This window comes from Monodon monoceros, unplaced genomic scaffold (genome assembly GCF_005190385.1).
Source record: "Monodon monoceros isolate NGI ecotype Baffin Bay Population unplaced genomic scaffold, NGI_Narwhal_1 Super_Scaffold_1, whole genome shotgun sequence".
NCBI lineage: Eukaryota > Metazoa > Chordata > Mammalia > Artiodactyla > Monodontidae > Monodon > Monodon monoceros.
In genome coordinates, this window is record NW_021703765.1 from 66,507,126 (window position 1) to 66,522,091 (window position 14,966).

Sequence of the window (14,966 nt, forward strand, 5' to 3'; positions counted from 1 at the left end):
GCTAATGCACATTGGGACTCCCAGAGGGGATTAAGAATGACTTGTTGCCGAGCAATATTGACCAGGGGACCAGGGAACCCTTTAATCAGGGATCATTTTGTGGATTCCTGGTCTGCAGGAAACACTAGCTTGGAATAGGGTCATGAACTATGGCCTTTCTGGCCATATCCAGCCCTCAGATATTTTTCATTTGGCTCATGTAGGGTTTGGAAGGTCAGCAGCTCTTACTTTTAAAAAAAAAAATTCTGCAGTTCCAGCTTCTCTCAAAGAACTAAGAAGAAGTGGGCATTCTGAGTGCACATACCTGCATGGCAATAGCTCCCTACAGGCAGGGCTGGTACTCTACAGGTGACCGTAGTCACCACTACTCCCTAATGTCTTGCATTCTGTTCTTTTTATGCATTTCCCTTCCTTGTTTGGCCCTAAGCTTTCTGAGTTTGTTACCTGTGGCTCAGGATGTCACGTGCAGCCAGCAAGCTGGTCTTCACCCTGGAGTGGAGTATGAATATCTGAATCTCCTAACTGGTTGGTGCATTTCCTAGGGAAAGGAGGGATAGGCTCTGAGCCTGTCCGGGGATAGAAGATGGCTCCAATGACAGCCCCACCCTGGGCAGGACAAAGGGAAAGAGAGATAAAAAGGATTTCTTTTCAGAGGTCTTTGGGCTGTGGGGTGGTAGGGGGTTGAGGGGGAGTTGAGGGCAGGCGGGTGGGAGGGGATGGGGCCTGAGACCAGCTCACACCTCCCCAGCAGCTAATTGTCTTACCTCCTTCTTGCCTGAGAGGTCAGAGCTGTAGTGATAGCAGGCCAGGTCGGAGGAGTCCTGGGAAGGTCAGGGGCTGCCCCTGCTGACCTGGGGGCCTCGGCCTCGGCACAAGGGTTTGGGTCAAATTCCAGGGTCTGCATGGCCAGAAGTTCTAACTGAAAGAGGACAATTATTACTATTATTATTTTTTAGTAGCATGACCAGAGCTATAATTTGGAGAGAAATGTACCGTGTCTTCAGCATTATGTCTGGCCTTTACATGCATTAAGACCAGTGGTTTTCAAAGTGTGGGTCCTGGACCAGCAACATCAGTATCACTGAACAACCCTCCGGGGTTGGGGCCCAGTGGTCTATAGGCTGAGGAGGCCTGTAGGCCAGTTCTGATCCAGTTCATTTAACCCACAACACAACCTGGTGGGACAGATGCTGCAATGGCCTTGATCTTACAGATGAGAAAACTCTCAGCACAGAGAGGCAAAACTACTTGCTGTGAGGACTTGAACCCAGGCTGGTTCCAACCCAGAGCCCCAGTTTGGGCCCCAGTAATAATAGAAATTCATTTACTGGCAAAGCAACTTCTGATTTCCCATGCAGGCTTATCAGTGAGGATGATAAGGGGCAAGGGAAAAATCCCATCTCAGAGATGAGAAACTGAGGGCCAGAGAGGCCTCAGACGTGGCTCCATGGGGCAGGACAAGAGCCCGGTCTCCTAACCCCCACTCGGTGCCAGGATGGAGACCCAGAATTTCACAGGAGGGAGGCCTGAGCGTTCGTGAGGGCTTACTGTGAGTCAGGAACAGTCCATCTTTTCTGCAACCTGCTGATTGTGCCCATTTTACAGATGCAGAAACCGAGGCAAGGCTGACTGGCTTGCCTGAGGTCTCACGGACGGCGAGGGGGGAGCAGAAGTTCACCTCCAGCAGGCCTGACCCCAAGTCTGCTGCTCAGACCCCAGTGCCCTGCAGGAAAACTCCTCCCCCTGCCCCACCTCCCTCCCACTCAAAGAACGTGATGCCCCAGGTAAGGCCTCCCATGGCCATGCCTTTGTGCACGTGGTTCCCTCCACCTGGAGGACCTTCCTCTTTGTCTGATGGATCAGCTCCTCTCTGTCCTTCAACAGCCAGGTCACATGTCCCTTTGGCTCTGCAGCCACCCGTGATGCTCCCCAAAGCTGGATAAGCTCCCGAATGGGCTCAGCCTCCTGCCCCCCACCCCGGGGCCCTCAGTGAAGCCCCCTTTCCAGGGGCTCAGGCGAGGAAGGGGCAGTTCTCCCTGCTCCTAACTCACCCTGTTTCTCACACCCCCCATGACAGCACATTTCCTCCCAGGCCAGGATTTCTGAGGGGCACCAGCGGAGTTTGCCCTGACCCTCACCCTCATCAGGTGTCCTCCAAGCCCGGCACCCATGCCTCTGAGTGCACAGGGCTGCATCTGAGCTGGGGTGGTGGTGGCTCCATGAATGGCCACCGTGTCTGGGCTGCCTGCGGCTGCGCCCCTTGCCCCGGGCCACGCGATCATGTCCTGTGTGGGGCTTAGGTAATGGGGCGGTGGGTGGCGGAGCAGGGACCCCAGCGAGGAGGCTGGCCTGGCCCGGCTGCGGGATGAGCCGACTTTTCCAGGTCCTGCCGAGCGTCGTTTGCTCTCACAGTCTGGCCCAGCTGTCAATGCAAACACGGGGGCTCTTCTCCTCAGGGCTCTGGCAGTTGAAACTGGGGTCTGGAGGCGGCACAGGGGGCTCCCTTCACCTGGCCTGTGGGAGGTTAACCTCTTGCACCCCGTCCTGGCCTTGGGACCAGGACGCCACAGAGAGGCAGTTGAGGCCAGTGACTCAGTTTCCCCCAGAGCTCCACAAAGTGTCTGGGACCCTGGTGAGGTTGTATTGCAAGGACTGGGCTCTGTGCTTCTCCAGGAGTTACTTGTCCCAACTCCTCACCTAGCAGGTGGAGAAACCAAGGCCCAGAAAAGAAGACGTGGGCTTCTGTGGGATTCCGTGAACTCTGCTTCCTACCCCCTTTCTGGCCTGTGCTTTGAGTGTGGAAGCAGGAACAGTAGACACACAGAGCTGCTAGAGACCATCAAGGATCATTGTGCCAGTGGGGAAACTGAGGCCCAGAGAGGAAAGGGGACTTACCCGAGGTCCCATTGCTGGTTGGCTGGGGGGCTGGGTTGGTGATGATGACGATGTTGATGAAGATAGGAAATAGTAGTCCTGTTTTCCATGTGCTAGACCCTAAGTGCTTTATGTTTATTGACTCATTTAATCCTTACAGGAGGTAGGAACTTATTATCCCCATTTGACAGATGAGGAAACCGAGGCACAGAGAGATTAAGCCACTTGCTGAAGGTCCCACAGCTAATCTGTAGCAGATGCAGGATTTGCTCCCCTGAGTCAGGGCCTCCACCAGCTGCCTCTGCCTCCTGCCCAACGCCCTTCTCAGCTGAGTCCTGGTCCTCTCTGACCTCAGGATCCTCATCTGTTGAGTGCAGATAAGAATCCCTGTCTTCTCTGCCTTGGGAGGCTGCTTGGTAGAGCCAGGGAGCTCTCATGAAGGAAGGGAAAGCATGCTGCAAGCCATGAAGGGCTGTGGATCAGGCTACGATGGGCTCTGCCGCTCATTTGCACGTGCATGAGACTGTTTTTCAGGGTATTACCTCCACACTCCCCGGGGTGCTCTGCCAGCATTAGAATGTCCTGGGGACCCTTTCCACAGTGCAGATCCCCAGAGCCACCCAGGAGCAGGGTCCACTTCACAGCCCCGGGATCCTCTCACCAGCCCACCATGTGGAACTGTGATGGTCCCCACTGACAGAGTCCCAGAAGAGGCTGGTGGGGAAACTGTCAAGGAAGGAGCAGTCCAGAGCATTGGGAAAGCAACAACTCCCGGTGGGAGGAGTTCCAGGTGGGATGGTGGACACACAGGTAGGAACTGAGGCTGTTGCATTGGTCCAGGAGTAGGTGGGTTGGCTTGACCAGGAACACAAGTTTGTTGGGGGGCAGGGAGGAGCAGTGAGTCCAAGGAGCCTGAGGGGTGGCTGGTGGTACAGGTTTCCCCTAAAAGCACTGGAAGGGGGGGACCCACGGTTAGTGAGCCAGGCCAGGCCCCGGGCGCTGTGCAGGGGCACAGATAACACACATGCCATGAAACGAGGAAAGAGCCACAGGCCAGGGCTGACCTCTGCGGGTCTTTCCATCAGTTCCAACCTTGAGAATTTCGCTGGAGGAAATAAGATGGTGCATTTGTCCTGTGGGGTCTCAAGTCCTGGGAGGAGCCACTGTCCTATTTTCCCCTCAAGTACATGAGCTTGCTTCTTGAGTATTTGTCAGTAGAGATGAGTTTCAAACATCTAATTGTTGGAGGAAGTCCTGCGTCACCTGGTTCTATGTGAGGCAGGAAGCAGGAGGAGACCTGGACACAGGTCTGAGTGCACATACCTGCACTCAGGTGTCTCCCAAACAAGGGGGGAGAGGATTGTAGTTGCTTTTGCCAGCTCAGCGCTGTTCCCAGGGGATTTGGCACAATCAGTAGACCCCTGGGACAGGCTGATGGGGAAAATGGCTCATCAAGGTGAGAGTGGCCTCCATCACAGAGTGTTTGAGAGCCTGGGTCTGGAAGGCACGGCATCAACAGCCTGCCTGGAGGGTTATTACGATGATGAAATTGCCCCAAGCAGGTAGACGACCCAACACACAGGAAGTGCCTCTCACATCCTCTCCCCAGTGTTCTGTCCCCTTGTCCCCCGGCACCCCCGGGAGTCGCTTGTCGGGATTGGCTGCCAATGGAGGATGAGGACCTGAGGCTTCGCTGGCCGCCCCCACCTGGTGTGACCCTACAGCTGCACCCCTGAGAATTCACCTTGCATCCTGGGCTACCATCTTCTGCGATACTCCCCACGCATCGCACTAGCCCCAGCTGAGGCCAGAACACATGGGCTGTGAATGCTTATCCTCTGTAGGGAGAAAGGCAACATTTCTATCCCCATTTCTTAATTTTTTAGGCCCCCCCCCCCCCCCACTCCTTTCTTCTGTAGTGGAAGGATTTAAAGGGCTGGAACAAGGTATGTGGTCAAAGTGTCACCTGGACAAGGTGAGTCCAGAACACCACGGGTTGGGTGTAAGGTGATGCCAGGGGTTCATTCACTGACGTGCCATGTGTGCCCCAGCCCTCAGTTTCCCCTCTGGAAAGTGTATTTCAACAAACCGCTGAGTTTCTTTCCATTTGAGCCATTCCATGGCTCAAGGTTAACCCTTCCTTCCGGGTCTGGGTGCTTCCCTGCCTCCACTGTGGCCTCATCTGCCCACCCCTGGCCCCTCGGTCGCCCCATCTCCACCTTCACCATTTCAGAGCACCTGCTCTGTGTGTGCCAGTCACCACACATGTGGCCTCAACTTTTGTCACCATCTTAGTGGATGGTCCAAACCCAGGGACCGGATCTGAGTTGACACTGAGGAAATAGGCCCAGAGAGGTATAGACAGCTGTCCAAGGTCACCCAGCCCTCGATGGCCAAGCCTGGACTCATACCAAGACCTTCCAGTCTGCTCCCCTGTTGCAAATGGCAAGAAAAATTTCCAGCTTTTACCCTGGTTCATCACTCCTCCTCCCAGTTGAAAATTTGGGGGCAAAACTCAACTCACTAAACCAACCATTAAGAAAAAAAAAATGTCTCATGGCTAAACCTCCCTGCTCTGCTCCTTCCAGACCTGGGGATTCTTTTTTGGCATATCTGCAGGAGGTGGGGGGCCGGCAAGGGAGGAGGGGTCACCCTTCGACTCTTTGTGGCCCACTCGGGGAAACGTTTCTGAGGCCCCTGAGCCCTCCCCTCACCCCCACAGCAGCCCCCTCCCCTTCCTCAGGTCTCTGGGCAGGGCCGAGGGGGGCCTAGGCCCTTGTCAATGCATCTTAGCAATCGGAATGTGCCCTCTGACCCCGGCTTCGCCTCCCCGTGAGTTTCAGAGAAGGTTCTTTTTTCCAAACCACTGCCCCTCGGCCTTCTGGAAACAAATGGAGCTTGATTCAGTCTGTGTGTGGCTTGAAAAGCCACTGTTTGGGGGGTTGCTTTAAAAAAAAAGTCTTCGGAACCCCTGCAACGTTTGAAGGACTTTTCTTTTCGGCTGGGAGGATCCAACTGGTGCTCGGAATGCGCTGTCTGGGAGAGGGAAAGGGATCCGGCCCATCTGGGGGAGAGAGAGGCCCTCCCTTGGCCGAGCTGCCCACCTGATAGCCCAGATTGTGTTTCTCATCGACTTTTCATTGTCTGCCGAGTTGGCGCTCCCTTGGGGGCTGGAGGGGCCTGGTGACTTAGAAGGTCAGGGGCTACATTTTCTAGAATGTGTGGAAGCCTTGGAGCTGGAGAGGAAGGAACAGGGTGGGAGAGTTGCCTGAAACCAGCTGGATTGAAAAGTCAGAGCAGCCGAGATGGCTGGGCTTTCCCCCTTGACTAGGAGAGACGTTTCTTCAACAGGAAAGGAGTCTTCATCAGCGGCCCTTACCTTCCCACCAGTTCACACCTGTCCTGGGCCCACATCTCAGCACTGTTTCTTGGGGTAAATAGGTAAGGGGCTGAGTCATGAGGCCTCTGATCTTATCTCTGCTCTGCCACTGTGTGGCCTCAGCAAAGGGGATCCCCTCCTTTAGGCATCATTCTCCTAATTTCAATAATGAGAAGCCAGGATCCAACCATCCTTAACTCCAGATCAGGGCTCAGCAAACTTTTATCTGTAATGCTAGGTTTTGCAGTCCCTATACTACTCAACTCTGCCACTACAACACAGAAGGAGTCACAGACAATATGTAATGGAATGGGGGTGGCTGTGTTCCAGTAAAACTTTATTTTCAAAAACTGGTGGCGGGCTGTTTTTGGCCCATGGTGGGCTGTGGTGTGCCAACCACAGATTCTTGGGTCAAGGTCCTTGGAGTGGCTACGTTATGAGTCCAGAATGAGAGTATGATTGTGTCAAAGATGGTAGAAGGCCAAGGTGAGTAGTTGAAAGTTGGGCTTTGGGATCAGGCAAGCCTGGGTTCTAGTTCTATCTCTGAGGCATGACTGCTGTGTGACCTTGGGCAGTCACTTTCCCTCTCTGAACCCTAGTTCCCTCCTTTATAAAATGCAGACAATAAGAGTACCCACTCTATAGGATTGGCTGGTGGGATGACAACTTAGCAATGCCTGGTGCATGGCGAGACCTAAACAAAGACTAGGTTATTGTTTTTAATCTGTAATAGAAAGGCAGCTCTCCCATCCAGCCTCTTGGGTCCATGGGGAGCAACAAGAGTAAGATAAAATGCTTCCTGTTTCTTAACCAAGATTCGAATTCCAAATCTGAGACCAAATTGCTGGGTGACCGTGAGCAAAACACTTCACCTCTCTGAACCTCAGACTCTTTCATCTCTAAAATGGGGCTAATCATCCCTAACTCTCAGCATCATTGCACATAGGAGGAGCTAACAGAAGGAGCTCCCTCCCCTTCTACACGCAGCCCTGTTTGTTAGGTTGGATGGCCAGGTAGCCTCCTGGCAGCTCGGTGTCAGCAGAGCCCAAGCAGAACTGCTGACTCTCCTCCCTGCCATTAGTCTTCTTCTCCCTCAATCTTCCTTATCTTGATTAATGGCACTACCGTCTTCCCAGCAGCTCAGCCGAACTCCTAGGAGTTGTCCTGAGTTCTCCCATCCATCCACATCCCATCTTGCTAGTCTTTGGCACGTAGGGCCGCCACAGTTTCCTCCCTGCCTGTCCATGCATGCTGTTCCTCCCATTAGTAGGTGGGATCTGTTTCCCTGCCCTGGATGTTGGGTTCAGCCCTGTGACTCCCTTTGGCCAATAGAATGTGGTGGAAGTGACTCTGTGTGGGTTCTGGCTTGGGCCTCAAGAGGCCTAGCAGTTTCCACTTTCATTCTTGTGCTGCCCTGAGCTGCCATGGAAGGTAGCCCAAGCTATCCTGCTGGAGAGACATACCACCTAGTGGGGACCGAGATGCTCCAGCCAACAACCAACCCCAAAGCCTCAGGCATGTGGGTGGAGTTTTGGGGGACCGACCTTCCAGCCCAGCCCAGCTCCCAGCTGAATGCTGCTGTACAAGTGGGCCCCTGAGACAAGATGTGGAGCAGAGACGAGCTGTCCCCACTGAGCCTGCCTGGACTTCTGACCCACAGTCATGAACAGTAAAAGGGTTGCTGTTTTAAGCCCCTAAGGTTTGGGTGGTTTGTTATACATGGTAGGCAAGTGGACCACCACCCACCAGCACATCCTATCCCAGGTCCCTCCATCAAGTCTCTGGAATCTGCTCTTCCCCCAACTTCCAGACACTTTCATTTGTCACCTTCATTATGGCATCAGCCTTCTCACTGGTCTCCCAGCTTCCACTCTGCTACCTTCCAAACCATTAGGACCAAAGAGCTTTTAATATAGATCTCAGGCTGCCTAATCTCTCCAATAACCCCCCTTGACTTGGAACAGAACCCACCCTACGCCAGCCTGTAAGGCCTTCATGACCCAGCCTCTGGATGACTCTCTAACCTCAGTCCTCACCGGTCCTGTCCACGGTGCTGCAGCCACACTGACCTTCCTTCTATTCCTTGGAAACACCCAGGTCCTTCTCACCTTGGGGCCTTTGACCCAGCTGTTCTCTCTGCTGGATCATGCTGCCCTCAGACAGGCTCCTTCTCAGCACTCAGATCTCAGTTCGAGGCTTTCCTGACACCCCAGCTACAGTTCCTCCTGTCCTCACTGCCCGAGTCACTCCAATCTCCCTCTTATTTTCCTCATAGTACTTGACATCCTTTTTATAAACTCCTACATTACCCTCCTGAGCCCCTTCTGATATGTCCATTCCCATCATAGCCCAGAATGTCTAACTGTCCACAGAGCTGGGTGAAGACAGGTGGTAAAGAGCTTTGCCTTTTCATTAAAACAGATCAACAACCTGCCTCTTACTTGTCCCTTGGCATACGCTGGGCCTCTGACTGAGCACATGTCCATCTAGGGCCTCATTCACTCTTCCCGGTGACATAGAAAGGGAGGTCCAACACTGACCCCGCTTCACAGATGAGGAAACCAAGCTCAGAGAGAGAAGTGGCTTGCCTGAGGCCACACAGCAAGTAAGGAGCAGAGCTGGGATGTCTGGGTTTGTGGTAACATTGCATGGTTTCCTTGCTGCCTCCCCTGACCACTGTGTGGCCAGTCCAGGGCAGAGGATGAATCAGGGCTCTGGGGCATTTTGAGGTGAGGTCAACCTGGCCTCCTCTCTCTTTCCTTGAGCTGCATACCTGCCTCTACTAGACCTTCCCCACGCTGCTTTTTTGCTGGGGGGAGCTGGTTTCCCCTCTCCTCTCTCCAAAGCCAATTCAAGTTTCCCGTTTTTCTGTAGACTGTATTACACACAGGTTACCACTGCTTATAGCAAAAGCCAAGATCTAGATACTTATTTCAAAATGGATTTTTTTTTTTTAAGGAATTCCTTTATTTTTATTTATTTATTTTTGGCTGTGTTGGGTCTTCGTTTCTGTGCGAGGGCTTTCTCTAGTTGCGGCAATTGGGGGCCACTCTTCATCGCGGTGCGCAGGCCTCTCACTATCACGGCCTCTCTTGTTGCGGAGCACAGGCTCTAGAGTGCAGGCTCAGTAGTTGTGGCACACAGGCTTAGTTGCTCCACGGCATGTGGGATCTTCCCAGACCAGGGCTCGAACCCGTGTCCCCTGCATTGGCAGGCGGATTCTCAACAACTGCGCCACCAGGGAAGCCCAAAATGGATGTTTTTTGAAGAGGGCAAGTACACTCATTCCCCCTCCCCCCGCACCATGTACTGCCCCTCAGAAGTGGGGAATGGACGTCTGTGGTTTCCAGGGGACTTACCGCCAACCAGGCCCCAAGGAAGCCCGTCTCATTCTCCATGCTGCTGCTGGAGCCCATTCTCTGCAGTGAGACCAGACCTCCTCTGAGTCCCAGCCCAGCGCTTGCTGGATCTGACTGTGTCCGCTCGCCAGCTGAGTGACCTGTGTCGGGGTGCGTGAACACTGTCCAGCTGAGTGGCTGCTCATGTGTACTTCCCTTCTCTGAGCCTCAGTCTCTCATCTGTAAAAAGGGGACACAGAGCATCAGTTACAGGAGAGGATGTGGTGAGAGCTGAACATGGCACTGGGTGAATTGTCAGCACTCGATAAATCCCAGCGATGATCCAGGCTCATGCAGCCAGCCGCTACGCCAGGCTCTGACACAAACGCATGTCTGTCTTGAGCCTAGCGAATGAGCGTGAGAAGTCGAGGGGTGAGTGTGGTTATTCTCATTTTATAGATGGCAAACCAGTCCAGAAGGGAGGTGACCTGTCCCAGGCCAAGAGCAACTGAGGACGAAAATAGGGTTTTGAAGCCAGGTCTCTGAGCCCACCCTCTCCGATGTGTCAGGACCCTCTCATGCTCCCGTCTCCTTTTGGGCACTGAATGAGCACCTACTATGTGCATGCGATGTGCCAACAATGGGAGCATGGGCCTCACTCATAGAGCTGCAGGATGACTTTTGTGGGCCCTGGGGGCTTTGCCTTCATGGCCCCCTTCCCCAATAACAAGCAGAAAAAAAGTATACTTTCCGACTGTGCTGTTTTCCATGCTGGATTATCTTCATATTTTTCTTCTGATTTTAAAAGAGAGAATGTTTATGGGCCTGTAAATGTAGTTGTGGCCCTAGGCACTGTGCCTCCTGCACCTGATGGAGACGTCAGCCCACCTGCCAGACACAAAGCAAAGAATCCCACGAGTGAAGCTAAAATTACAACCATGATGAGTCTACAGGGGAGAAATGCTGGGTCTTATAAGGACTTGTAGCTGGAGTTTGGCCCAACATGGAGGAGCATCTCCAAGGAAGCTGCATCTGAGCAGAGAGGAGATCAGGCAGGAATCTGTGACAAGTGGGGGAGGGAGAGTCCCAGGCTGAGGAAATAGCCTGTGCAAAGGCCCTGTGGAAGCAGCGGAGGGCACAAGGGGGCACAGGAGGCCAGGTCAGCGTGGAGAGGCCTCTGGGGTTGAAGCAGGAGGATCTCATGGTCTCTCCTAGGCTCAGGCATGATTGATGTAGAGTGTCTATAGTGGATTGAAGAATCCCCCAAAAGATATGTCCACGCCCTAACATACGGAACCTGTGAACATGCCCTTATTTGGAAAAGGAGTCTTTGCAGATGCAATTAAATTAAGGATCTTGAGATGAGATCATCCTGGATTACCCGGCTGGTCCCTAAATCCAATGACAAATGTCCTTATAAAGGACACTGGAGGAGAGACCGAGAAGAGGAGGCCACGTGGAGACAGAAGCAGAGGTTGGAGAGGGAGGTGGCCACAAGCCAAGGAATGCCTGGAGCCACCAGAAGCTGGAAGAGGCCAGGAGGCATGGTCCCCTGGAGGCTGTGAGGGGATCGCTGCCCTGACAACCCCTTGATTTCAGATTTCCGGCCTCCAGAGCTGTGAGGGAATAAGTTCTTATTATTGTAAGCCACGCAGTTTGTTTGTTACAGCAGCTACAAGACACGAATACAGAGCCCCGCCCGGCAGGAGCGGGTCATCCTAGCCACACCGACGTGGATGGGTCAGGCCGTCTGGGGAGCTGGAAACATCCCCACCTGGAGAAGATGTGGGATCTGAGCAGGAAGTTCCTCCAGAACTTCCTGAGATGAAAACTGAGGCCAGAGAGGGATGTGCTCATCCCAGGCGCCCAGCCCATGGTGGCACATGGCTGACTAGGACCTGGGACTCCCCAGCCAGTGATTCCTCCTGCATTCACAGCCTTGTAGCAGCAGCATCACATGGCTACTTGCTCGTTTATTTATTTGGACACCCCCTTGTCCTGGCCCTTGACCTCCATCAGGATGGCTCGTGGATGAAGGTGAGGTGGGCGGGACCACTCAGTGCCAAAGCCGTCCCTGGACAGCTCAGGATCCCAGACAGGGTCATCGGTCTTCCCGCTGTCCTTTATGTCAGCCAGGACCTCACTTGGAGAGTAGACAGGCCCGAGGGGCTGATGCTGGGCAATGGGTTCAAGTTTCAGCCTAGTTAGCATGACCTTGGACGGCCACGGTGGGCAGCAGGAATCATATACGTAAGGCTGCCTGCAAGATGCCTGGCCTAGGGTCAGGCCTCAATAAATGGAAGCTGCTACTGTGGTCACTACTCCGATCATCACCACTTCCTCTAGTTCCTCTCTCATGCTGCCGTCACTATGACTCACCTATCTTTGTTTTGCTGAATGCCTGTTGTTCTAGGGAAGATCATTAAGAACCTGACTATCAGGACACCTGGGTATTAACTCTAGCTTCTTTCTCAATTTGCTGTGTGGCCCTGGGCACATCCATGACCTCTCTGAACTTTTTCTTAAAACTCTTAATTTTGAAATGAGAAGTTGTGAAAATAATACAGAGAGTCCTGTGGGCCCTTCCCCCAGCTTCCCCCAGTGGGGACATCTTACAGAGCTGGAGCACGAAATCAAAATCAGGAAATTGACCTTGGTACAAGCTTTTAACTAGACCACAGGACCTTTATACGTAAACCTGTGTGTGGAGTTCTATGCAACTTGCTGTCACGTATGGATACCCAGCCCCGCCCCCACCTCCATGGTCAAGATGCAGCACTGCTCCACCCGTGGGGAAGCTCCTTTGTGTGACCTCTTTAGGGTTGGGCCCATCCTGACCTTCTCCCCGTCCCCAGGCAACCACTCATCTGTCCTCCAACGCTGTAGTTTCGTCATTTTAAGAATGCCATATAAATTGTTCTCTCTGAACTTTTGATTTCCATTCCCAAATATTCCCCTTTGAAAGTGCCTCAGTCCTCCATGGGGCTGCAGGATGCCGTAAACTGTGCTTGCATCCCTGTCCACAGAACAGAAGGGCAATGAAACAGATGGGGAAACTGAGGACCAGCAGGGGAAACCTACTGGCCTCAAGCCACACAGCCAGCAGGCCTACGAGCCGGGCTCACTCCCTCTCTGGCCCCAAGGATTCCATCAGCCCAGTGAAAACACAGCCTGACCAGGTGACAGATCTTCAAACAGCCCCATCGACCTCCCACCCACCTGGTTCTTCAGGTGGCACTGATTTTTGGGCTCTCCCTCCTGGGCAGGGGTTGTGGATCATTCCTTGCTCATGACAGTTTTCTCAGACGCTTACTCCCTGGGACCCCAGATGCTTAGTCCTGGTAGAAAAACTGAGACCCTGGTGTCACTACGGAGAGAGCTGACAGGTAGGCCTGTCCCTGTCCAGGTGAGCTGGGGCCACCAGCCCTGCCACAGACAGGCCGCTCAGTCTCGGGGCGCTGGGCGAAGGAGCAGACTTGAACGTCAATAAACGCCGCTGTCGGAGAGCTGACCCACGCCCTCCCTGGAATTAAGAGCTTATTCATAACTCTCTCCCACCACCAAAACATACTTTGGAGAGGGCTAAAGTAAATAGTGCCGCTTAACCTGACCTCCTTGGGGTACGTGGCCCTGCCCAGGTCCTGCCACTCAGAGGGGAAATTTGACACTTCTCCCTCCAGACCCCTTGGACCACCCCCAAAATCTCCCCCTTAGAGAAATAATCAGATCATCTCCATAGTCCAGCGGGGGTGGGGTGAGGGGGGATGGGGGGGCAGGTGGTGATGGATGGGGTCGGAGAGGAGGTGACAGCCCACTATTGATTGAGGGCATGTTGAGGAATCTGGATCCCATTCCAAGAGCAGTGGGAAGCTCTGGAAAGGATTTTAAGTGGGGAGATGATGTGAGATGATTTATGTTTTTGAAAATATTGCTCTGACCGCCGTGTGGAGAATTGACCGAAGAGGGCAGGCGTGGAAGCTGAGAGGATACTGAAGGCACTCACGTGGGAGGTGACAGTGGCTCGGGCAGGGTGGCAGCTGGGAAGATGGAGGGAGGTGGTCGGACCCAGGATGAGGTGACCGCGGGAGGGGATGGAGGACCGGCCTCTTGCTAGAGGCAGATGAGGGATGGGGGCCTTTTGTCGGGGGCGGTGGAATCAATATGTCTTTTTGTTTTTTTCTGGTTGCACTGCGAGGCCTGTGGGATCTTTGTTCCACGACCAGGGATAGAACCCGTGCCCCCTGCAGTGGAAGCTCCGGGTCTTAACCACTGGACCACCAGGGAAGTCGGGAGTGGTAGAATCAAGCCCCAATCCTGGGCGGTATGTTGTCTGACATGGCCACGAATCTGCCAGGTGGAGTTTAACAGGCCACTGGCTACACAGACGTGGAGTTCCGGGAAGCACCAGCCTGGGACTGAGCCCCTTAGCACGAAGATGGCATTTAATTCCACGAGCAGATGAGATTACTGAGAGAGTAGACAAAGGGTGAATGACTCCAGGACCCCCGTGTCAGGTAGGAGGGACAGCTGGCATAGGAGACCCATGACAAGGCACCTTAAGCCTAGGAAGAATGATTCAAGAGGGGAAGAAATGTCCATGGTACCCAATACCTCTGAGGGGTCTAGTGGGGTGAGGTCTGGAAAGACCCAGTACAATTCAACAACATTGGTGGCCCCAAACTAGAGCATATTCAGAGGGATGGTAGGAGCAGGAAACCCACTAAAAACACAACAATAATAAAAGAGACCAGAAACGGACTTCTGCGCCTATGGAAAATTCATCCGTGATGGAGAAAGCATTACTGGTCAGTGGAGAAGAGGTTGGGCCATCTACAAAAGAATACTGGTGGATATTATCCAGCACTAAAAAGAAATGAGCTATCAAACCACGAAAAGACATGGAGGAACCTTAAATGCATATGACTAAGTGAAAGAAGCCAATCTGAAAAAGCTACATACTGTATGATTCCAACTATATGACATTCTGGAAAACGCAAAACTATGGAGACAGTAAAAAGATCAGTGGTTGCCAGGAATTGGAGGAGGGAGGGATGAACAGGCAGAGCACAGAGGATTTTCAGGGCAGTGGAAGTACTCTGTATGATACCGTAATGATGGATACATATCATTACACATTTGTCCAAACAAATAGAATGTACAACACCAAGAGTGAGCTAGAGTGTAAACTATGGACCTTGGTAGATAACGATGTGTCAATGTAGTTTCATCAATTGTAACAAATGTCCCACTCTGGTGGGGGAATGTTGATAATGGGGGAGGCTATGCATGTGGGGGGGATATTTATGAGAAATCTCTGTACTTTCCTCTAAGTTTTGCTTGAAACTAAATTGCTCTAAAGATATGAAGTCTTTAAA